Source organism: Neovison vison, chromosome 3 (assembly GCF_020171115.1).
Source record: "Neovison vison isolate M4711 chromosome 3, ASM_NN_V1, whole genome shotgun sequence".
Lineage (NCBI taxonomy): Eukaryota > Metazoa > Chordata > Mammalia > Carnivora > Mustelidae > Neogale > Neogale vison.
The window spans coordinates 42,407,103-42,432,138 of record NC_058093.1 but is presented as its reverse complement, the minus strand read 5'-3'; the positions used below and the strand labels follow the sequence as shown (position 1 = coordinate 42,432,138).

At 54.6% G+C, this 25,036-nt stretch overlaps 1 protein-coding gene across 1 annotated transcript in view; it reads right to left on the bottom strand.

The window, feature by feature from the left end:
* The window catches only part of SH3BP4 (SH3 domain binding protein 4), an 83,184-nt gene that overhangs the window by 24,786 nt on the left and 33,362 nt on the right, over positions 1-25,036 (bottom strand). The window contains exon 2 of the mRNA XM_044241898.1: positions 22,269-22,344. The gene's annotated coding sequence lies outside the window, so the exon portion shown is untranslated. The remainder of the gene's footprint in view (positions 1-22,268; positions 22,345-25,036) is intronic.

Genomic DNA, 25,036 nt, shown 5'->3' with positions numbered 1-25,036 from the left:
CCCTGTCAGTGGCTGCCTGGAGCCCCAACACACTGGGGCTCTGATCCCCGGGGGCTGGCTGCAGAGAAGCCCACAGGCATGCCCATGAGCCCGTTGGGCCTGAGCTCTCTCTCAGTCACTCTGAGGACACCATAAGGCAGGGCTGGCAGTGACCCAGAGAGGCCAGGCAGAGCCTCTGTCCGTCTGTCCACAAACATCCCCACCACCTCTTTCCCTCTGAGGCCAATGGCCCTGGAAGCCGACTGCTCAGTCTGCAAACCAGCTCCCTGGTTTTCTGCATCTTGACCCCTGATCCGACCAGTCTGGGCAAGAACCCAAGTGGAAGGGCAGCATGTGACCAGTGTCCCCTTTCCAGGTCTCTCTAGTGGGTGGGGACAGCCGAGGCTCTGGTTACGAGAGCCCAGCCCAGCGAAACCCAACCTCCTGCACTACAGTGGTGGAGGCTTCTGACATCGGGAGTCTCATTTCTAGAACCTGGCCTGTGGGTACCTTCAGCACGAGACAATAACCCTCAGAAGAGGGCTGCCTCCTGCTGGGGGTGCAAAGAGCAGGCTCCGCTGGAGAGGACCGCAGGGAATTAGCATCACTTACCAGCGCCCAGAGTGGGCTTCACTTCAAGTTCAACCCAGTGTAGTTGAGGGCAGTGGCCTGCTGCCATTCGGAGTCCCCCACAGGCCAGCTGCAAGGATCACACACCCGGGTCCTGAGTCCTAGGCATCTCCTAGGCAGCAGCGCTGGGGTCTCAGATCAGGAACCATCACCCAGGGCGCCATGGGCAGTGTATGTGTGTTGGGAGGCGGGGGTAGTGCACATCTGCATTTCTAACATGCTGTTTCTATCATCCCAGGAGGGAGGGCCGGGGAAACCAGCAACACGGCATGGTGTTTCACTCACCAGTGACAGAGGGGACACTCTGGGTCTGGAGAGTCACTGGGTAGGCCTCCTCCCACCAATGACCTGCCGCCCAGCTGGGGGACAGCTCCTTCTGGGGACCAGATCCATCCCACTCTTTCCAATCCCGGGCTCCCCTCTCCAGTCTGTGTAAGACAGCGCCAACCCCGCTGGTCCTGCCAGCCCTGCACACACTCACCCACCTGCTGGCCACAGCTGCATCTCACCGCCTTCTGTCTTTCCAGCACTCTCGCCAAACCCAGCCGCTGTGCCCTGACAGCTCCCCACCTCCACACCCCTGTTCCTGAAGACCCTACAGGGGTCCTAATGTCTCTCCCCATTAAAATTGCCCATCTGAGAGGGACCCCTGTCCATCAGCGCCTTTGCCCGTGGAATCCCATCTCTGTTCCGGGCTCGGCTCAGTGCCTGACTCATGCTGTGTCTGATGCCGCCTGCGGAACGGACCAATGTCTCCGTCAACCCATTCCCGAGCACCCGTGTGTACGGGGGCCCGCCAACGGCGGAGCAGATGGAGGACCCAGTTCCTGCCCTCCTGATCACGCAGCTGTTGGGCATGTATAGGACACCGACAGCACGAGGAGAATGAGGGGGGTTCCATCACATCTTCCTGCCAAGCAGGAGACCCGAAGCCCACCAAGAGGACCTCTTGGTCTGCCCATCACACCAGGGACGCGCCGATGGCGGCCCTTCATCCACCCCGTGACCCTGCTGCTGCTGACAGTTCAAAGAGTAACCCACGTGTGGCCCGCGGACTGCTCATTCAGGAATGGGGTTCAGGAGGTCTGGTGGTTTGCGGTCTGCTCCCCGGAGTCACATGGGAAGGTCAGCCCACCGTGTGACGCAGCTGGTGGCAGACGGGCTGTGAGGGGGGTCTTGTGACCAGCCCAGATGAGAAATACTTACCAACCCCAGTCGCCAGCCGGTGAGCAGGAGGAACGAGCGTGATTATCTCTGAACTGTTCTAATAGAGAGAAGAGAGGCCCCCTCACTGGGCTGGGGCTGCTGGTCAGGGGGCAGGACTCCTGTACAACACACTCATCAAAACACCAGCGCTCGAAGGGGCTGCGGTTTGTAAATGTTAGTCACGGATTCATTGTCTTCTTAAAAAAAAAAAATAAAAACCAAACGGGTACTTCTCTTTAGAGCAACATACTTTTTATAACTGAAGTTTATTTAAGGAAGTTATTTTAAAGAAGGCAGCTTTCTATTGCTTTAAAAAGGAAGCCAGTCTATCCTTTAAAAAGATCTCCCTTAGAGACACTGATATCTTTTCTAGTACACATTACCTTAAAAAGCTTTGTGAAAAGTTCATGTTAGGGGCGCCTGGGTGGCTCAGTCTGTTAAGCGTCTGCCTTCGGCTCAGGTCAGGATCTGGGGGTCCCAGGACTGAGCCTTGCATCAGGCTCTCTGCTCAGCGGGGAGTCTGCTTTTGCCTCCCCCTCTCCCCTCCTCTGCTCGTGCTCTCTTTCAAATAGATAAATTAAAATAATAATAAAAAAAAAGTTCATCTCAGATACCCCTCTGGGATGCAGACACCTATCGGTGCTGCTCATTTTACAGATGAGTAAACTGAGGCTTATTTGGTTTTAGTGAGAGGGCTGTCCCCCTGAGGCCTGTTTCTGAGACTCGGATTCGAATGCCAGCTTCAGACAAGGAGAGACGAGAACATGGCTTCCAGTCGTGCAGGGCCGGTCGGACTGACCACGCTCGCTGATGACACACAGACGCCGTGTCTGAGGCTCAAGTTCAAGGCAGGACTTTCCTATCCTAAAGACACGGCAGCAGGAGCGGGTGCCAAAGGGGTCCCATGGGGATGAGTGCGGTGTTTGCACGACTCCACAGGCGGCAGAACGGGGCCAAGCCCACCAAAGAGCCCAGCTAGAAAACAGCCCCCAGTGCACGCAGATGCTGGACAGACAGGTCCAGGACATTCCTGCCGCGAACCAACCAACACGGGCTGCCTGATGGGAAGGGGCGTGAGAAGGGAATGTCAACACAGATGGTTTCATGAAGGGGCCAGCTCCGAACGGGCAGCAGCCGGAGGACAGCCTGATCCCTGCTTCTCCCAGCAAGAGCCAGATTCTTGCTGCTGTGGGTGACCCAGTGGTAGGACCATCTTTGAAACTCATCTTCCTCAGCATTTCGGATTACGCGCTTATCATGACTTTCCAGCAGAGGGTGAAGCATTGCCAAATGCTTTCCTGGGAAGTTGTAGCAATTCAGGCTCTGGGCAGCGGTTTGTGTTCATCCCCCTGCCCCCTCCCCCTCCCCCAGAGCAGTTCAAGGAAAGCCTAGCTAAACAGGACAAGTGGCGAACAGAATACCGAAGTTCAAATTCGTATTCCTGGGACCGTGACAGAAAAATCTTGAAACTACTACTTCTTACTTCCTGCTTTAGGACTATTATTTTGTATTCTTGGCTCAATGAGAGTCTAACACTTCATCCTCTCTGTGCCACTGTCTTCCGCCCTGTCACTTGCACACACTCAGATCCACTTCCTAACTGGTGACCAAGTCTCATTTCGGCAGCCATATCCGTCTTCCCTTTGTGATTTTGCCTTGAAACACAGAGAGGTCTGCCTCCATGAAAAATCTGATAAACATTCCCATCTATTCTCCTTAACTTAAAAAAAGTGGTCTGTCTACCGACACTAATGAACAAAATTTATTTTGCTGCCCGGTGAGGAACTTTATGAAATTCATTACCAAACGGCTAAGCGATCACCCCTGTCGCGTCCCGAACAATTAATTCATCCCCTCCCGACCGATGTGATGTCATCATCTCTGTGCATTCCGAATGTGTGCAGACCCTGGGGTCTGAAGCTGGTCTATTCTGTGCCACTAGCCTGCATATTTTTAGAACCACATCAGCCTTTTGTACTAACGTAGTCTGATCACGCACGGTTACCTGGAAGGACTCGCACTTTGATATTTCGAAGTCTCCTATCAGCTATTTTTACCTATTTTTTCCCTCTAAATGAACTTTAAAATAATTTAATAAGATGTCTTCCCACCTCATCATTCTCCCACAAAGGGAACCCCACTGGGATTCTGTTGGCATGGCACTGGTAAGAAGTGACACCTTTATATATTTTATTCTTTCCTTCCAGACACACGGTTTGGCTCATTTATTTAAAAATGAGTCCCAGGGCAGCATAAATCAAAGAGAGGCAAACTCTTTCTGTAAAGGAACAGAGAATAAATTAAACTTTGGGAACCACACATTCTCTGTCATAAAGACTCAACTCTGCCCTCAAATCCAGGCAATTCTGCCGCTAATATGAGTTGATCTGACCCCTTCTCTCTATTATCTGCTTCTATCTGAGCACTTTCTCTCTGCCCTGACTCACTAGAGCAGCCTCCCACCTGGTCTCCCAAATCCCGTTCCCGTCACCCCCCAGCCCTCAGCCCCAAACACACACAGCTAAGCCACTTTCCTTAGAACAGCTGGGGGGTCTCTTCACAAATAAAGTCTCTCCAGCGGCATCTCCCTGCGCTTAGAATATATCTATCCAATGTACTGGGACTCCATGAAATCTAGTCTCCTTACCGGGAGTGGATGATCTGGCCCTGCCCAGCCCTCCATGACCTTGTTTCCTTCTTGGTACATTCATTTCCCAAGTGTACCTCCTTTCTGCCGCAGGACCCTTGCACTCACAGTTCTCTCTGGCAGACAACTCTGTCCCTGAAAACTTCACTTTGCTGACTGCTTTTTCCACTCGGGTCTTGCTCACTGCTTCAGAAAGGCCCATCTAACCACTCACCACTGCAGCTACACTCACCCTGACCTCTGTATGCCTGACTGTCCCCTCCCACAAGAGGAAGGGACAACTGTATTGAGGGTTCACACAACAGACAATGCCCACACACAGTGCAAAGGGCCTGGGGCATAGTCAACAGTCCACAGAAGTAAGAAGTGATGCTGTCGTCATGACCCAGCGCCCACACAAGTCTTGTACTTTCCATCAGCAAGTGCTCTGAATTTGTGTGAAACACATTCTTTTTTAACATGGCCTTGCTGCTTCCTAACTGCACCATCGTGGTCCAGAACGCTGCGATTTTGCCGCGGCAAAGACTGCATCTAGCTGGGTTCACACGTGCTTTATCAAATGAGCCAGTGTAATATCTCTGTAAGCCACTGATCACTTCGGGAACTTTATCTCCATTGCTATAATGGCAGGTTCCATGGAATGAAGGTTTGATGCACCGTATTTCCACGGTTAGAGCGACTTCAGGCCCAACCGTGGGTCTGGGTTCTAGGACAACACAGCAAGTCATGCATAGGAACAAATGTCTTCTGGTGAAAACCTAAATGCCACCAGGCCAGGGAGGAGTGAAGCTGTGGAGGCTTCTGTGTTCCCATTTTTCTAATACTCTCTGTAAGGAGTCTGAACCACGGAACCACCCCTGTGAGGCATGGCTCCCCTCTGTGCCTGCAAATGTGACCTTCTTTGGAAATAGGATCTTTGTGGATGATCAAGTTCAGATGAGGTGATTAGGGTGGGCCCCCCTCCACTGCGACTGGGGTCCTTACAAAAAGGGGAAATTTGGGCACAGAGGAGAGACCATGGGAGGACACAGGGAGAAGGCAGCCGTCCACACACCGAGGAGAGAGGCCTTGAACCACAGCCTCAGAGGGAACCAGCCCTAAGGACACCAAGATCCCAGACACCTGGCCTCTAGAACCGTGAGAGGGAATTTCTGTTGTTTTCAGCGACCCAGTTTGTGGTACTTTGCTTTGGTGGCCCCAGGAAGATAAACATCTCCAGCCTCTCTCTCCTCGTGTCTATCTCTGTCACACCTAATACAACTGAACGCCAAGAAACCAACATAAGGCCCCAAACGAGAGAGCTACAGACCCTACTGAAAAATGTGACCTTGCCTCCACACTTTCAGAACACTCCAGGATCCCAAACTACCTGGCCATCGCTGATGACCGCTCACTGCACACCCCTGAAGAAGTCTGATGTCGGCAGGCAACGGATAACCAAACTTCTACACCCTAAGTATTATTGTAAAATTCCTGCCAAGTTACCCCAGGGCCCTTGCAAAGGCGTTTCTTAGTGGCGACCAAGTTAACTGGGGCTTTGGAACAAGCTGCTCACATGGAGACAATGGAGGGGTCTAGGCATCACGGTTAACCGAGAACACGCTCGGACCACTGTTAAACAGGAGGCGAGGGAAGAAATAGCAGGGTGGAGCGGAATGGTGGTCCCTCGGCCACGGGCAAGGTCAGGGGAGACTGCCCCCATCCCCGCCCCGGGCGCCACCCAAAGAGCTGGCAGCCAGTGTCAAGTGCCTTCTGGGGGCCCGGCCAGTCTGGAGCAGTCCACGCGCCAACTAAGACAACATTCAGGAGAACAAGTCAACTCTCCAGGGAGTCACAGTGCTGAAACCAAACAGGAAGGCAAAACCCCGGACAGAAATTTTCAGCAGCTGCTAGGAGCCCAGCAGAACAGCCGCGGAGGGCGAGAGATAAGGCAACAGAAGCCACCGGCGCTACCCCAGAGACACGGAGCCGGAAGAGGCAGGAGAGCCCAGCTGACGCTGGACGGTGGCAAAGATGCTCCGGGGCCTAGCGCCTGGGAAGGAGGGCTGACAGCTGCCCGCATGTGCAGGCAGCGAGAGCAGAGGCCTGGAGGCCCACTGTGCCCGGCGGGCCACAAGGCCCCAACAGCTCGGCACTGCATGGGCATCGGCATCCACAATAGCTCGGCATCCATGAGCTCATCCATGCATGAGCTCGGCATCCACAACAGCTCGGTTTGCATGTCTTCTGGCCCAAACGTGATCTATTCCTGTGTTGCATCCAAAGAAAGTAATTCTGGAAAAAGACCAGGGAAAGGCTGTTCTGGTGAGCTAATCTGCCCATCCTTTTCCCTGGAGGCCTCCCTCACTGCAGCCTGGGAGATAAGCAGGTCCCTTCCTGCCCTCTCTCAGAGCAAGACTGCAGTGGGCATGCTGCCCCCCAGCCTCCATGCGCAAGCCCTGCTGAGTCCTGGCTTGGTCTTCTGCCACGGGCCATGGTCTCCTCACCTGGTGCTGGGGAAACTATTAAGTGATCACCCTGTCTTCCTCCTCTTTGGCCTCGGACCACAGTGGGGACTGAACTGCAGAGACGGCCTAGCACAAAGGAAGAAACACAGGGCCCCTGGGTGGATCTGAGTGTATATGCCAGGTCTAGTTGTGTGCTCTTGGCCAAGTTACCTAACCTCTCTGAGCCTCTGTCACCTGCAGGAGCAAACCTACCCTGCGAGATGAGCACACAGTGGGTACTCAGACTACCATTCCTCAAGGTCTTCCCTGGAGAATGAAGACGAGTGGGCACAGCACTGGTGTCCCCAGACAGCTCTGAACCAGGGACTCCAATTCCTGGTCTTCTACAAACCACAAATTCTCTGCACTTCCACTTGGAGACGTCAGCGTTTATTCAAAACCAAAGTCACCACATTTTCACCTTGGATGACCTCCCCTTTAATCCCTGGTGTCCCTGAGCCTGAAGCCGCTCAGTCTGGGCAAGTCACTCAGCTTCCCGGTGCCTCCAGCAACTCCCTATAAAAGGGGGACAATGGTACCCACCACCTCCGGGTGAGTGGATAAAACCCGCTCCTATGTGCCCAGTGCCAGCTCCCCTGAGCTCGGGGTCCCCAGTCCCAGCACATTAACTCTCGGATGGGATCGTGCTCTGTCCCACACACGGTAGGACGCTCGCCAACACCCCTGGCCATCTCCCCACCAGAAGCCAGGGGTGTCACGTGTGCCCACATGCCTGTGCCCCAAAGGGCTCCCGCAGCAGCGTGTCCCAGGCCAGAGACGTGTCCACACTCTCATATGACCCTGATGCGCAGACAGGATGGGTACTGCCACACGGCCTGCACCCGGACACTCAAGAATCGCCAGCAGTTCCCCCACGTGGACCCCAGTCCCCATTCCCCTAGCCTCAACTGCCCACGGTGGGTCCCCCACCTGGGCTCCTCCAGGCCCAAGCAAACTCTACCTGTAAGAACCCGATCCTCCTCCAACGCCCTCTGAACCCCCAGCTACATGCCTCATTACTGGGAAAAAAAATCTGCCCTAGTTCAACCCCCGAGATACCACCTTCATCCCCACCATCCCCCACCCGGCCTCTCAACTGTGACAGTCCTCATGTCTGCCACGGCCTGCCTCGGTCTAACCTCTGACACTCAGCAGGTGTGCTGTTTCCCTTGCCTGGAAAATTGTCTCCCTGCCTCTGCTGGCCAAACCCTTCAACCAATGGTCTATGAACAGCTCTGCCGTCACTGACCCCCCCACTCCCCAGTCCTCATCACGAAGGCCCCGGAAGCAGCAGCACTTTCTGGGGGTTGCACACCAGCCTTGCACACCCACAACACTAAACTCTTGGAGGTGAAGTTCTTCCATAGCCGTGCACAAGACATACACACAGGACTCCCGAAATGACGGCTCCCCCACAGGCGGCAGACCTGAATGCCCAGGCGAGGGGAGCTCTGCTCATCAGTGGGCAGCTCCACCTTAACACTTGGACCCTGAAGAGATCAACGTGTGTCCTAAGAGGTAAGTGACCCAGTGGGACCCAGCAGGGCAGCCTGCACAGCCTCAGGAATCCTGGGACCCTGTCCTGCTGCGGTTACAGCCATGTGCAGATGCCTCGTCATCCACGGGCGGGAGAGAACGAGGCAAGCGTCCCCAACTGTGAGTGTGGAACTGAACCAGACTGTCTGAACAGAGTCGACAGCTGGGAGAACTGTATCAGGACGATCCTGCGGCACAAACCGCAGGCAACACTGAGGTCAACGCGAGGCACATCTGTAACCCAGGCAGAGGCTCACCTGGCCAGCACGGCTCACACCGTGCGCACACCTCCAATCCCACTCACCCACTGCCCAGGCCCCACCTGCCCGGGCCCCACAGCCCACGCTGTCCCGTGCTCCTGGCGGCGCCCTGGGCTCAGGGAGGCTGGGACACAGCGGGTGAGGCTAGAACAAATCACTACATTAAAGAGGCCTTTCAAGGTCCCAGTTCTAGAGGTGGGCGGTCTCTTGTAAGCAAGGTGTCAGAGGGTCACGTGCTCTCACATGCTCTGGAGAAAACTCTGTTCCAGGCCTCCCTCCTGGAGTGAGGGGCCACAGGCCAGCCTGGCCTCTCCTCGGCTTATGGGTGCTTCTACCTCCGCTTCGGCCACCAGGCAGCCTTCTTCCCCATCTGCACACCGCTGACGTCTAAGGACACCACTCCTGGGATGGGCACCCAACTCCCGCACGACCTCCTCCGAACCGAACAGGTCACCTCTAAAAGGACCCTATTTCCAGCAAGTTCACATTTCGAGGTTCCTGATGGACATGCCATTTGAGGGACACTTGTGGGCCCTGCACATTGAGGAACATGGTTACAGATGGGCCCTTGGGCTGGCTCCTGTCCCAGCAGTGCATGGGCACCCGGGTCCAACAGGCTGGGCAGGTGACAGAGGAAATCTGCGTATAGCTTGGGATCAGGCCAGGCTTCATGCTCTCAGGTTCGCCGCGAGTGAGAGCAGGAGCCCACTTTCCTAGTGAAGGAAATTCACATGTCCCACTAGTGAAGAAAATTCACATGCCCCACTCAGATGTGAGGCATAAACCCATCTTGGAGCTTTCTTTATGTAAGACACATGTTTGAGAACACACTAAAAGGTGACCCTGGAGAGGTTAACTTTGGCTTCTGCCTCGGCTCCCATGAAAGAAACTTTAAGAAGCCCACTCCCAACCGGCAAACACAGCCCTTCTGACGACCACCTGTCCAGCAAACTGGGTCACCCAGCCCGGTCTTCGGTCCCTGGGCTGTGCTGTGATCCAGAGGGCACCGTGGGTCCCATCTACAGAGGCCAAGGAACAGTCTCACCGTCCTTGTGTCTCCTACAGCCAGTTATCCCTGGTGGTCCCATGTGAGCCCCTACTGGGGCTCCTGGGAAGCTGCCAGGGGATGTCCAGGCTCCTTAAACAGTAAGCGTCAGAGTCAGTGCCACATCTGCACTCACCAGCCCTGGCACCCCGGGGCTCCACTACAATAGGACCTCAACACTTGCCTGTGGTTTTATGTAATTGTGTACCTATCCAGCCAGGCTGTCCTGGGCCAGCAAGGGCGGTGCCCTTCCGTGGCCACTGCAGTGCTCTGCACACAGTAACCATCACTCAGCAAATACCTGAACCAGTGCAGGGCATGTGGGCGGTTCCAGTCTCACCGTTCAGGAATGTGGCTGCTTCTCCAAAGCAAAACTTCTTATGTTCACAGCCTTCCTGACATCTGTTTAATGCAGAATGCTGTTCTGAAAACGGGGGATGGGGGCATTATTTTCCTTAAGTCAACCAAGCAGGTACAGGGCATCTGCCCCATTTCAGGGTACTGCTCCAAGAACACAGCACAAAGACAAGCTTTCCGGCTCAGAGCCGGCTCCTAGAAATGCTGAGGACAAGGACGTGAGGCACAACAGAAGTCTTACTACAGGTAATGCACATAACCACGCCCACATGGCCAGCTAAACAGTCTGTCCCCCAAGACACACATTAAATCCTGACTCGCAGCGTCCTTGAATTTGACAACAGGAAACAGGGTCTTTGCAGATGTGATAAAAATAATAATACTAATAAGTTTATTCTGGATTAGGGTGGGCCCTAGATCCAACCACAGGTGTCCCCATGAGGGAAAGGAAAGGACATAGAGACCCAGACACACACAGCGGGCAGGTGGCCACGTGAAGACAGAGACAGATCAGAGACACTGCTGCCGGCCAAGGATCTGCAAGACCGCGGGGAAACTGCCACACAAAAGAAAGGGCAAGGATGGGTTCTTCCCGAGGAAATATGGGTCTGTGTCCTCCAGGCTGGGACAATGAATTTCTGTTGTTTTAAGCCATGCAGGTTTTGGTCATGGTCCTACGGTTTGGGGAAAACTAGCACATACATCTGCTGCACATCAGGCATGTTCTAGGTGCTTTCCGTGGACTCGTTTCCTGAGACTGACAATTACTGCCTCCATCGTGCAGTCGAGGTTTGGAGAAACCAAGCAGCTGGGCCAAGGTCTCCAGCTCCTGGGAGGCAGGGCCCACAGAGGGAGCCCGGCAGGAGCCTAGAACCAGGACTGGAGGGGTCAGCTCACTTCTAGACAATTCCAAGAACATGAACAGTCCCTTGGGCACACAGCAGCCCAGCGCCTGGAGACCAGAGGAGGATCCCCAAAGTTCTGCTGTTGTGGTTCAGCGAACAGGATGGTCAGATGGTTGCTCCCATTTTTTCTTTATTTCTTTTTAAAAAATTTCTTTCCTTTTACTTTCTAATCAAAGCATACATTAGCAAACCTCTTGTGAATTATTCTCTGTCTCTCCATGCAGCCTGTGCTACAAGTCTGTACCAGGCACAGATAAAATGGACTTCAATTGACCTGACAGTATCTTAGGGGAGAGAATTCACCAGAGGCTCTGGAAGCCAGGTCCACGCCCCTCTAGTCATTCACGGCTGCTTTTCTCAGCTGTTCTGATGCAGACACAGGGGAGGCGCTTGGCCAAGGAGCAGATGACCTAGAGCCAAGGGGAGCTGGGAGAAGCTTTTCTTCTGCTTCCAACTAAACATAAAAGGTACCCGAGGGTGACTGTTGCATACAGAGGCTAAGAAAGAGGATCGGGAGAACAAAGAAACCACTCCAGAGCAGAAAGGGCACCGCCGGGAAGGTCTCTGTGCTAGGTCGGCTTTGTCTGTCATGGTTCATGCCCAGACGACGGGCTGATGGTTGGCGGCCTCTTCTCCCCGGCCCCCCGCTGTCTTCAGCTGGGAGGCTGTGCCGTCCACTATCCTAGAGCCCTGTGCCGCTCCGCCTCCTTCCTGCAGGATCGCCAGCCCCGGACAGGGCTCCACGCTGGCTGGTGCTGGCGGACAGAGCTGCAAACGGGCCTCCTTCCTTTCACTGGAAACCCTCATGCAGCCCCCACCTGCCCTGGGGTCCCTGCGGGGGCCCTCCGTGTACCCCCCGCCCCGCCAGCCTGGAAGTCCCTCCCGCCTAGAAGCTCAGAGACTGTTCTCACTGGGGTTGGCAGTGGACCCACATGAAGACCCAGGTCCTAAAGGTGCTTTCCTGTGTGTGTGTGTTTCATCGGGCAGCTCTCTAACGATTGACCACTACCTTCTCCTTTCTCCCAGGGCTGGCCTTCAAGGGTGCCAGGGTTCTCCGGAGGCCCCCATGAAGGCCCACCTGCCTTCACAGATTATCTCCTCCTCCACCTGCCCAGAGTGCCCAGTGTCCCCACTGTCCGTCTCTGTCCTTCTGCCGCTTGGGGCAGTCTCCTTAAGGAGGCCAGCCACAGCTAGACCACCCCAAGCGATGAGGTGCCCAAACTCATGTCTCCCATACAGCTGCCTCCCACGGCCACTCAAGGAAGGTAACACGGTGGCCTCCTCTCCCTGCACGCAGGTGGGCCTGCCCCGCACCCCTGCATTTCCATCCTGGAAAGGGCACCGCCCAGAGATCACCCATGCTAGATTCCCCCTCCCCGGCAACCAGGCAGTTCTCTAGTTGGAACATTAGACTGTCTCTGGAAAGCACTGATTCTCAACCTCGGGCTCTGGCCATCTGGGGCCTGGGCAGGTTTTGCTGTGGGGATGTTCTACACCTCGTGCAACGGCTGGCAGCCTCTCAGCCTCTACCCGCTAGATGCCAGCAGCAGCCCCAAACCCAGCTGTGACCCCCGGTAATGTGTCCAGACACTGTCGCGTGTCCCCAAGCCAGCATTGCTGTAAAGGGACAGACTTTCCGGGCTTTGTGGGTCTCTGTCTACAGCCACTTGTCACCTCCGCCGCCCCCTCCCCCCGGCCAACACAGAGCAGACACTGAACAGGTGGACACATGTGGGTTCCAATAAAACCTTCTTTACAAAAAACAGGGTGCACGCAGGGTTTGGTCTCCCCATTCCAGGGCCACACTTTGTTGGTCACTGCTCCAGACTCGACTGGCTCCCTGGCCATCTCTCTCTCCTTCTTCCCCTGCTGCTGGCCTCCCTTCAGCCACTCCCCACGTCTCACCTAGAATCCCTCAACCCCAACTGCCTGCAGTCTGGCCCCCACTAGATTTCTTGGGTATGGGATCACTCCGGCCCCAGAAAAGCAGAGATCATGTCAATTCTCACCAGAAGCCTGTATCACTAGGCAGGCCTGGTGAAAAAAGCCTAACAACGAACTTAAATTCTCCAAAGCAGATTCGATGAGTAGAGACGAAGGAACGGATTTGGAGAATCAACTCATCCCAGGACACACAGACGTTGCATGGTACCCCAAACCTTCACCTTCAGCCGTGAAGGCACGCACACCATTTGCTGCTGTCACAGCACCTGCCCAGAGCCTTCCTCCACTACCTCTCCGTCTCTGCCCTTCTCTGGCCCCCTGGGCAGAGTCATGGGATGGAGGGGTGATTCTGGAAGCCTCAGGGAGCAGAAACCCAGGATGGCGGCCCCCAGGGGCCAAGCAGAGTGAGGTGAGCCCGGAGGGCAGAGACAGCTGGTCCTGAGCATCCTACAAGACTGGCTGCCTTCATCCCACACATTCCTTTCTGGAATGTTTTAGTATCACACTTAAAACCCATTAAAAATAAAAGGGAATATGCATTATTTCCCATAAAAATGCTACTCTGCAGATTTCTGAATGACCTATTCTTTACCAAAACCTGAGAATGTTAGATAGGATATGGCCCAAAGCAGCAAGTAGCCCTTCTGAGGTTTCCTTGTACATAGCCATCTCCAAAGGGAAAAAGAAAAGGAAAGAAAAGGAGAGGGAAAAGGAAGAGGAGGACAAAACCGTTTGGGCATGAAGCGGGAAGAGACAAAGGAGGGGAAGTCCAAGGCCACACAGCCCACCTGCCTTCCTGTTTCCTTCTGCACCTGCACCCGGGTGGGAAGAGCTGGTGTCCAGTGCACTCCCCGACAGAGAGGACAGCAGCATTCTCTTGTCTCCATCTGCCCAGGCCAGGATGGGCTTAGTGCTTGGCGCCAGCTGGGAGAACTGGACAGCTGCAGGGGCTCTGCCTGCTCCCTGCCCCCCAGGAGTCACACCCCCACTGCCCAGGACATGGTGATACAACCTTGGGAGGCCTGGTGTAGCTGCATAATGGAAGCTAAGTGTTCGGGCACATGGGGACCTTGCAGTGGCGCATCATTCCGAAAGCCAACAAGCTCTGGCTTCCCCTACTCCCTTCCTGCCCTCACCACGTTTGGCCAGTAAGATGTGTGTTCAAACTGCAGAATCTGGTTGTCAGGAGGACTCAGCAAACATCTGTGGCTTCTGAGGGGTCCTCCAAAAAGTGGAGATAGGTTAAGTGTGGACCCAAGGCAGCCGGCTACAGCAGGAACCCACTGTAGGTGGGTCTGTAGCAGGGTCTGTGAAATGCAGGTTCCTGGGCCCTGCCCTCGTGTTTCACAGGTGGGGACAGACTGAGCTGTCACTCTAGAGTCCCGCCAGGAAAGGGACGGTGTTCAGATCAGAACCAAGAGGGGACTGTCATCAAGAGGCAATTAGGTCAAGTCTTGGGTCTTGGAGGTTTTGCAAATACTCGGGACTGGCATGGGAGCCAGGTGCGGGGCTGGAATCCAAAGCCAGCGGGTCTCTCCAAGAGGTGGGAGACCAGAGAAGATGGCTCTTAGCATTTTAGTTAGAACATCAAAACAGAAGTCTTAGTGCTACGGGCAATCAGCAAAGGCAACAACGGTCCAGTGCCCATGAACGAAGAAACAGACCAATAAAACGTGTCCAGCCATACACACCATGGAGTCTTCCTCTCAATAAAAAGGAGGAAACTCTGACCCATGCCACACGGTGGACGACCCCCAAAAACATCATGGAAAATACAGAAGATGGTCACAAAAAGTCCCATGACCATACGGTTCCAGAACAGACACATCTAGAGCGACTGAGAGCAGGTTAGGGGCTGCTGGCAGCCGGAGGCAGGGCGATGTCGCGTGACGGCTCACAGGTCTCTTATAGGGTCAAATGTTTTGGAACCAGACAGACAGGGTAGCTGCACAGCTTTGTGATTCTACTAAGTATCGCGGAATTGGGACACTTTAAAACATACCCGCTTGGGGCCAAAATGTTGTGTGTACAGGAAACACCTGGAAAACAAAACTTTAGCAAAACTCTGGTATACACAGAGACATACCTAGTTATAATCCGCAACAACCCACTAAAGGACAAAAGGAACGCACGTACGGTCAGGAAAGGAAAGGAAGAGGAAAAGCGGGCGAAGCAGCAGCCGCGGACGGGAGGCAGGCACCGATGAAAAGCCTGGAGCACATGTCCCGCCGCAGCAGTGACCCCGCACAGGGACCGGCTCGTACCACTGGGGTGCTTTTTAGGTCTCTAAACACCCAACTCCCACTCACTAAACAAAAACAGGAACAGACTCCCACACGCAAGCTGATCGAGGCCAGGGGAGTGGGTGCACTCAGTGCCTTCCCGCCGGCAGCCGAGCCCCATCCCTGCGGGTCTAGCTCCAACTGCAGCTCCCATTCCCATCTTACAGATGGGCAAACTGAGGCACAACAGAGGGTCGGTTAGTGCGGCTGCATCGCTGTCAGCCACCTACACGGTCGGCTCTGGAGTCTAGGCAACACCCCTCCAGAGCCCCACTGGTCAAGTGGGAGCAAAAGGGTCCCCGTGAGAGGGCCCCACTCTGCACAGCCAGGGTGCGCTCACCAAATCATTTGCTTTTTTCACGTGAGATCAATGAACAGGTTGCCTGGCCTCCAAGGCCTGCATCTGCAGAACCGAAGCCCATCCTCGAGTCCAGTGTTTGGGGGCCAGACCCTGTCCAGAAGAGACTGTCTAGGTCACGCTGGCTCAGTCTCACTGGAGGACGGCAAAGTGGGGGTGCTGCCCATCCACAGGCCCATCCAGGGTCACGCTGATGTCCACTCACACGTGGTACCCTGAAACACTGACAGGGTGACTTGGCATCCCCAGGTGGGCAACTAATTTCTCCTGGCTTATACCCAAACCTGACCCCCTGACAAATATTTAGGGCCTGGCAGTCGGAGGCCTGATTCTGAAGTTACATGAAATTCCTCCAAAATCAAGGGATCCAAACCAGATGGGAATCCGGTGAGCAACACTCCTGTCAGGTCCATCCAGGTGCCCCTAGACTCTGCCACAGTTGGGTGACTTCTGCTGATGGCCAATTCTAGACCCCCGCTTAGCCTTCCACCAGTTGACTGCAGATCTCCCGCTATGGGGCCCCTGTGTGATGATGCCACGTCAGAAGCTTCTATCTGGCCTCGCTTCTAATCACTGTCCAGCTTCTCGGAGGCACAAAGCTCCCTCACCTGTACGATGAAATTAGTAATTAATATCTGGCTTGCCCTGCCGTCCCCTGAGCAGATCACGAACAAATCTGGAGAGAGCTCTGCAAACTGTAAAGTGCTGTGCAAAATTTATATGTGAAACGAAGCTACAGGGAGTTCTTCAAACACTGCACACTTAACATTTCTCCTCCTGGTTTCCTCTTTGCCAGATCTGACTTGGGCCCCAGGACCTTGTGCACCACTCATTAAAAAACCAGCCTCCTTTGAAAGCAAATTCATTAATTCCTCTTTAAGACCTCAGCACCATATGGTCTCAAGGACTTGGGAGGTTCCGTGGATGGCCTGGTAGTACTGTGGATGCTGCCCCTGACCTGGACGCTAGGTTCCCATTAACCACCAGCAGAGCGCCTTTGATGATCAGGGGTGGCTCTGAGTAAGCCTGAGTTCAACTACAATCCAAAGAATTTCTGTAAGCCAAGTCTCCCTCAATCTATAAATCAACAAATTTAGTATCTACATTTAATAAGCAAAAGAATTAACGAAGAGATGAAGGAAAGAAGAGATTTAACTGCTTTCTGTCCAGTTTGATGTTGGTTTCATCGAAGCACTCCAGCCTAAAGGAAACACTCGGTGCCCCTGTCGGACCCTAGCCTGCTCCTCTTACCTCCCACTTATCCCCAAGCCTGTCTTTGGTCTTCTTCTATGTCAGGAGCTGCTGCCTTTTCTGAAGGTGCAGATATTTTCAGAAATGCAGTAAGGGTGACAGGTTTTCTCTGCAGAAACCACAAGTGCCTGAAGTTCTGTAGCAGGCCCTCTAGAAGGACCATGATAGGAGGCCACCGACCCCAGGTAAACACCTGCTTGCTGCTGCTTCTTCTTCTTTTTTTTTTTTTAAGATTTTATTTATTTATTTGAGAGAGATCACAAGTAGAGAGAGGGAAGCAGGCTCCCTGCTGAGCAGAGAGCCCGATGTGGGGCTCGATCCCAGGACCCTAAGATCATGACCTGGGCTGAACGCAGAGGCTTAACCCACTGAGCCACCAGGCGCCCTTTGTTTTTTCTTTTTTTAAAATCTCTGCTTCGTCTTCTACCAAATGCAAAGCTTTCCCCGCTGTGGGCAGAGTGGAAAAGAGGTTCCAGGAGTATCACAAGTGGAACTCTGGACCTGCACCTATCTGCCTGATGGTGATGGGAGTCTACAAAACATGACCAGAGCGTGCCAGGAAGACCCAGATGGGCCCTCCGCACGACCCTCCCGCAGGACTGATGCTCACCTCTTGGAAAGAGGGGCCCCACATCATTCACTCTGGCCAGTGGGTCATATTAATCTCTTTTCTGACCTCTGGGACCACCACGATGGCGAGAGGTGAGAAAGGCAAGGTTCTGGACTTGCCCAAAGTGACAGGTGGTGCCAAATCCCAAAGGAAGGAGGTGGGGAGGAGAGGGCAGGAAGTAAGAAGGAAGGGAGGAAAGGAAACTGCATACAAGCCCAGGTGAGGAAGAGCACGGGTCATCTCCTCACTGGCTAGGAGGACCAGCAGTGGTCACTGCCAGGCCCAGGGACGCCCCCACGGCCCTGCACGCTCCCCCTGAGGAATCACCAATAGACACCCCTACAGGGGAGCCAATCTGCAGCCTGCCTGCCGACCCAACCACTGAGGACTGGCTCAAAAGGCTGAGCTGGCTGCAGCCACTTCTGAGGGCTGGCAGCCGGGAAATGTGAAAGCGGCCCAGAGGCAGGTCTCGCCGAGGAGAGCTGTGCACTGGCAGGCGGCCATCCCTGGGCCCGGTGCACGCTGGGTGAGCGGCACGGGCCAGGTGAGGGGGCAGGTGCACAGGTGTGGGGAGGAGTGGGGGGAGCGCACACGGGACATGTAATTCCTGAAAAGCAGCTTCATGCCTCAAATCCTGCTTCCCGGGTCCTCCGTGGCCCGCAGTGCTTGGTCTGGACCCTTCCAGTCACCCTCCTGTTCCGCTTGAGCAAGTCGGAGAGCATATTTAATTCCTTTTCATCTTTAAGAACTTTCTAGACCCTGGTCCCATTTTTACAGACCAGGAAACCGAGCTCCAAAGAAATTAATTTATGCAAAATGCTCACGGACTCCTAACTGAAATCCTTCCACACTTAGAAAAGAGGAACATGCTCCCAGGGACAACTTTTCTCACCCCAGAATAAAATGCATTCACTCTGCCCTTCCCAAAGCCCCGTGGGCTGTAAGTACTGAACTAATAAAGGAGAAAAGTCAGGCCAGAGAGATAGGGAAATGAGGGGTTTTCTGATTAGACTGGGGAGTTCTTTGTAATCTGAGCTGAGTTTCAGCGAGAGATTGGGAGGCTCTCGAAATAAACAATGGCAGAGTCCTCACTCACACCTTTATCTCCAAACCAAGTTATGTTAAACATTTCTCATCTGTTCTCAAGACTTCCACTGGAAGGAGGCTGAAGAGGGCAGGCCTCAAGGAGGCTAACACACAAGGCTTTTACAAACGCAGATGCCATTCTGAGTGTCACTCAGCGCCTGGAGGGAGGCTCGGCTTTCTCCTGTGTCCACATTCCCCGGGTTCCACGGAGCCGGCTCCTGACCTCACTCAGATTCAACCACACTCTTTACTGACTGAGGTAGCACTGAGGGGAGACATCGGCAGGCAGAGGTTTTGAAAGGGGCAGAGCCATATCTCAGATTCAAGGCCTGGCTGGGGGGGGCCGCCCTCTGGGACAATGTGAGGTCAGATCTTGCCCCTGGGGGTGTCTTGCAGGCCTCAGCAGGTGCAGGATCGCAGTGCCCCGGGGGCATCTGGCCAGGGACAATTCCAGCAGGCCTGGGCTTCCATGCCGGACTAAGCCGCTCTGTCTTGACAGCAGGATCTCCCACCACAAGGACTGGAGCCTAGCTCCATCCTCAAAGGTCACGGCTTAGTAGCTGCCAGGGGATGGGGGCAGGGGTGATGGGAATAATTACTTCACGGGGACAGGGGATTCTTCTGGGGCTTGGCTAAGCACCGACGTGAGCAGAAGGCACTCCATTCCAGGAAACGGCACACTTTAAAATGCTTCCTGGATATTATGTGAATTTCACCTCGAAATGAAACAAAATCCCCAAAACCCCAGCCCATCAGAAACGTCTGGAGATCCCTGGGCTGAAAAGTAGCCCCTGAAAAGAAGACCCCATTGGTGCTTCTCCACACAGTCCAGGCCGAGGGTGCCTGGCCAGAGTGGGCCCTACCCAGAGAGAGAAGAGGGGTCCAGGTAGCTAAAGGGTAACTTCATTTAAGATCAACTCATTCTTGAATCATATCCTTGACTTTTAGGTAAATGGGCAGTTCTAGGAAAAAAACTTGGTGTCCCCTCTAAAAATTAGCAAGATGGCCCACATTCATGGCTTGTCATTTGTTTTTATTGGGCCAGCACGGGACTGGGGACCCCTGCCTGCATGAGGCGTGCGTCTAACCAGGAACAGATAAGGGGGGTGGGCCAGGAAGGGGTGGCTCAGGGAATGAGCCTCACCTCTTATCTGTAAAATGGACAGGACAGGGCCCTCCTCCAGGGCTCGAGCAAACAAAACGGGAAGGCAGTTGGCTGAAGCCTTCCTAGGCACTGGCTGAACTGTGGGAACCAGCTGTAGCCTCCCCTGGAGAAGGAACTGGGCTCTGTCCTTGGCTGGCACGCTCCCTGAGGAGCTGAGGCCAAGTTCTGGTATCTGCTGGTTACACAGTCATTCACACGGGTCTTAAAGTGAAGAGAAAGGCAGGGCTCATTTCTGCTCCCTCACTTGGTCCACCATCTTGAGCCGCAGCCTTGGAGCAGGTGTTTTAATGGACGATTTCTGATGGAAGTAACAGGGGGATCGCTAACAGGCTGAGACTTGCTGGAATGACACGGAAAATCACACAGTCAGGCAGAACTCGGGACATACACACTGAAACCCCGGGAAGCTCCACCTCACAGTGAACCGGAGATAAATCAGATCTCAAATATTACAGATGCACATAGAAAACCGCATTTATGTTCCTGGGTTGCCGGGGGTGGGGGTGGGGGTGGGGGGCACGGGGAGCCACAAAAATTGGCTGCATGTATCACAATGCCTTGTTTTGACCACGGCCAGCCGATGAGTTCTCTAAATGCTGTAGGACACAGGGCACACGTCTACTCTCCTAAAATCTCAGCCCGATGGCACGTCTTCCACCACCCCCCTCCCCCAGAACAGGTAAAAGTAAGCCTCCCAGGCACACAGGAGCCCTTTATGCCAAGATGGAGACAAGAGGCACCATTCTGGGTCACCTCCAGGTAGAGGGCCCCATCCAACCAACCTGCTTCATCTTCCCAGACATCTTGCTGTCCCCAAGAACCCTGGTTCAGTGCCAGAGAAAGCAAACCACATAAATACAGCTCAGGTTACTGCTGGAGCAGGTGAGGGGTCCCGGGCAGAGGCCCCAGGAACCTCCACCGGCCTTATTCGGCACGCCGGGGCTGGGCGAGTGGTGGGCCCGCACTCGCCAAGCTGCACCCTAAATCGAAACCCAGAGGGGAGACCACGTTGGGGGTCAGATAGCGAGTATGTTGTACAACCCACTGGGGTCGGTCAAGTTTATCTAGAGAAAAGAGCCGAGCCGCGTATCTGCTGGCTGATTTCAGAAATCCTGGCATTCCGGCTGGTGCCAGGCCAAAAGAATGTGAGGAATCTGGATGCCTTTCGCTGGGTTTCCCCGCAACCCAAACAGACCACAGCCTCCAGGGCAAGGGGCTGTACTTATAAGGCAAGGGTAGAAGTATTTTAAGTCTTGAGACCTCAGTGTGGAGAGGACTGACCCTGGGACCACAGAGCTCCCGAATTCCTCACATCACTACTGAAAAGGCCCCAGGCGTGTAACGAGCAGGCACCCCCAACATTCTTTCTGTCGGAAAGCAGATACTAGAAAACAAAGGGACCTGATAGAAAGGGTGGGGAGAGAAAAGCCTTGGAACAAACTCCAGTCATCCATCCCAAGTCAAACAAAGGATGCGGAAGACTTAAGGACAAAACTGGAACGATCCGGGTAGCTCCCCATTTTACTTGGAAGGGTTTTTGTTATTCCAACGTGATGGGGAAGGAGGCAGCCTCTGAGCGGCTCCTCGTGAACTGCCTCTTCCACCCAGTGTACGCAGAGGATCCATTTAATTCTACCCGATCCTTTCACCTGTAGGGGCACAGAAGGCTCTTCATCCCCAGAAGGCTGCCCCACTGCAGTGACTGTTCTATCACTGGCCAAGGGAGAAAGAACCCAGAGCCGCTAACATCCTACCTCTGGGTGAAATGAGACGGGGACCCCAGTGACCCTGGGATCAGTGAGCCCTGGACAGACTTGTCCCATCACCACGATGTACACTTGAAACTAACATAACGCTGCATGTCAACTGCGCTTTAACAGTAACAGTTAAGAAGAAGAAAAAGAAAAAAAGAACAGCCAAGAAAAGACTTGAGGATGTGCTATGAAGCCACCATTCACTCTTTCCCGGCTGCAGCAGGATGCCCAGTCTGCCACTGTGCTCCCGGCCCGACGCCCGCCCAGAGTCCTGGCATAGGCGAGCCACTACCACGGCCACACGGAGCTCTGTCAACCTGCACGTCATCACTGGTGGCCGCTGTTTGGGAGCTCATAACCTCTTCTGTTGTTAAGACTAACTCCTCTGTGCAAACAGGAAAGGGACGGCCAACCCTGGCTCTGCCCCATGGCTGTCAGGGCAGAGAACAAGCTGCCCGTCTGTCTTCTGGTAGAGCCAGATGTTCCTTGGGTGGCACCAGAAAGGGAAGTCCCTGGTGCCATTTGACCTTCCCAGGTTGGGGAAACTGAGAGCTGACAAGGATGTGAAGACAGAGCCGTGAGGGAGAGGTCTGCAGAGCTGTAAAAGGCCAAGAAGCTTCTGGAAGTGACTCCTCCCTCAGGAACTGCCGTGCGGGCATACGGGGCCCATCTCCCTGCAGGGGTCCCTGCACCTGGCCATGACACAGTGGCCTCCACGCAGCAGGTGAGGACAGCTGCTCTTCCAACACCCAGGCTGCACAGCTTACCTCCGACAGGCCACCCGCTTCCTGACGTCAGAGTGCAAGTCCCAGGACCTGGCCTCCCGTCCACAGAAGGCAGATGCTGCAAGACAGAAGGGGAATGTGGGATTCAGAGCCTTGGTCAGCGACACCTCATGATGGCACTTTCCCTCTTCCACGTCTAGGGTGAACTATGCCCTCAGCCGTGTTCACACGATAAGGTGGGGACAGTGGTGGGGGCTACGATGTGGCCTCAGATGCACCTTCCATCACTGCTGCAGGAGCAAGGCCAGCAGAAGGAAGGGACTGGCCTGGAATGGGCGCTGGAGACCCCTTCCACTCTCTCTTCTCCTCCCTTCCCCTCCCCTCCCCTCCCCTCTCCTCCCCTCCTCTCCCTTCTCAGACTGCAAGCAGGGGTGAGAAGCTGCCCCCTCCTGGCTCCCTGCTGCTGAGAACAGGAGGCAGGGCCTCCCGTGGGGTCTCAGAGGCTGGCTCTGGCCTTCCAGGGACGCAGACCCAAGCACACGCATCCCCAGAAAACCTCTCACACAGACCTGTATCACAGCCTGCGACAAGGCTGTTTTTATTTGCCATTTTAAAATCTGTTACTTGCTATTTTTTTTATTTGTTATTTTATTTACTATTTTTATCGGCTCTTTTGCTATCTTCCCCCAGGGCGGTGTCTCCCCTCACCTGCGGTCACTTCTGCTACAGAGCCTGGCCCCTCGACAGAATCCTCTCATGGCTAAACCCCAGGGATGCATCCCAGTCTCCCCGCCAGCAGCGGGGCTTCCTCCTCACACACGACTCCCGGTCACTCAGGAGCGGCGTCCAGCCCCACTCAACCAACGGGACGCTATGCAGCCCACATCTGCGAAGGATCCCTTACCCCAGGATGGCGCGACGGAGGGACAGGACTGACAGTCACCATGCCGGACTCCCCCCCACCCCCGCCACCCCCCAGCCACGGCCTCCTGGCCCAATCACGTGGTGAAACGTGAGTCTGAAACTGCATCCTGGATGCCCTCCCCAAATCGCGGTCACCAGGCCTGCAACGCTCTGGCCCCCTCCCCTGAGAACAGACGGCAGGTACAGACAGACCCTCTTCCGAACGGGTATCTCCCACGCGACGGCAAGAGCGCTGGGGCGGCTGGCTCGTTTTCAGGACGCTGACCCCCCACTTCGGGGCTTCAACAATTAAAACGGACTCTAGATGTACAGCAAGGTGTACACAAAGGAAACGAAATCAACCCGAAGCCAAGAGAAAAATGCGTCATGGACACAGTTCATCTCGAGACGGACAGAACGTGGCACAAGCGACATCCAAAATCGCAAAGGCAAAGGGAAGAGCTCCATCCCAGTCAACCAACGCTATGCGAAAGGCAACGATGTGAGACCGTTTATTCAAACACGACAAAAGATTTAGATCCCAAAGGAGACAGAAAAATCCGGGCTGGGTTTGGGATGTTCAAGACATGGGGAACAAGATACGGCCGTCCAGCCGGCGCGCTGACCGTGGATGTGCTTGTCTGCCTCGCTACCCGTGGGTCCGAGGAAGACTCGTGGGACTCTAGAATGTTCGTCCAGACACTCATGGCCCTTGGAAGATCGATGCCACTTGAGAGCTCTCCTCGTGTTAAAAAGGGGGGAACATGCTGAAAAGGGACAGGAGGCGGTGACAGTATTAGCAGACCTGGCTTCTCAGCAGAGGGTTGCGGGGGCTTCTGTGTCCCGTCTCTTCTCTTGCTGATCTGTTCCACAGTGAGTAGAACATGACGTAGAGCACTTCTTCTTTTCTGATTGTTAAGTCATCCCTCCCGTCACAACACCAGCCTATATAAAACTGGGGTGCCTCCTTTCCTATTCCCCACCCCTTCCCCAAATCTTGGCTGGGGTCGTGGTTATCTCTTGCCGCACTCTGAACGGGTGCCAGCTCTGCGGAGCCTCGCTCCCCTGCTCTGGTCTGTGTGCGGGGGGGCCCCCCGCGCCGAGCCAGGTGGTCAGGAAGCGGCAAGCCCCGAGTTCCCTGGAGGAGCACCCCCACCCCCATCCCGTGTTCCCTGCCTCGGCCTCCCGCACCCCCAGGCTGCCCAAAGCCTCTCTCGCAGCCACAAGAATACACGTTTGCTGAGAAACTGCAGACCGCTATGTCATCAGAACCGCAAAAAGTTGCCAGTTTTTTTCTTCACGAAGAGCGAACCACAACACTCGTATTCCCCGTTGCTTTGAGGGCTGAGTCACTTAGCATTTTGAGGGAAGGGCCTTGGGAGCTCTCTGGGGCTTGCCATTTGCTCCTTCCAAAGGATCAGTTAGGTAGAGAGTTTAATTTCATCCCGTAAGTCTCTGGCAGGTTCCCCAGACTAGGGGTGACTGTGTCAACTCTTACCTCATACCTAACATGGGAGGACCCAATGTTGCCCAACAAGCTGACTCAGATGGTCATGCTGGACTCTGGGCAGGCACAGGAGTGTGGGGGCACGGGCACACAAGGACAGACACACACACACACACACACACACACTCACGGGACCCTTTGGCAACTTGGTGCTGGAAGCTCAGGGAGGGAACGGGGTCTGACTGTGAATGGTCCCACCAGTGAGGTCCAGGGGGGAATGGATTACATGGAAAGGACCCGTTGGTCCCTCTCCAACCCCCTAGCTCTGTGGTCCACCTCCGAATGTCCTACGTTTCTGCACAAAGACCAGCGCTCCTGAGAGGCAAAGCAGACATGCATGATCTCTGGACCAAGCACTGCTATCCCCAGGGAGTGGCCATACTCCCCAATCCCTAAGGCC